This window comes from Ciconia boyciana, chromosome 1 (assembly GCF_034638445.1).
Source record: "Ciconia boyciana chromosome 1, ASM3463844v1, whole genome shotgun sequence".
Taxonomy (NCBI): Eukaryota; Metazoa; Chordata; class Aves; order Ciconiiformes; family Ciconiidae; genus Ciconia; species Ciconia boyciana.
In genome coordinates this window covers 64,636,798-64,637,200 of record NC_132934.1, presented here as the reverse complement: position 1 = coordinate 64,637,200, position 403 = coordinate 64,636,798, and positions in this window count along the sequence as shown.

Below are 403 nucleotides of genomic sequence, written 5' to 3'. Positions count from 1 at the left end.
CTGCTGTGCCTTCTCTCCTGTGGCTTTTTTCTTTAAACACAAATCCACACCTACACTTAGCTGTGTTTAAATCGACACAGTGGGGAACTTTGTGTTTATGTTTTATAGTTTACTGTAAATTCAGAGTTGAGCATGATACTGGATTGCTGGAGAAACCCCCATGCCTGCATGTTCTGGTCGCACAACTCCAAATAGTTTCATGGTGCTATGATGCTATTCCTCAAGAAAAGTAACAATTCATATTTTTACCCCATTTTCTGTCTTTTTTTTTTTTTTTCCTACTCATGAGGAACTTTCCAGCCTACTCTGGAAGTACTCTAAGGAGTAGAGCTTTGCTTGAGTAGCAGTCCCCATCACCACCACTGTGACTGTCCCCTCCAGAGCCCAATGTTCAGGCAAGCAG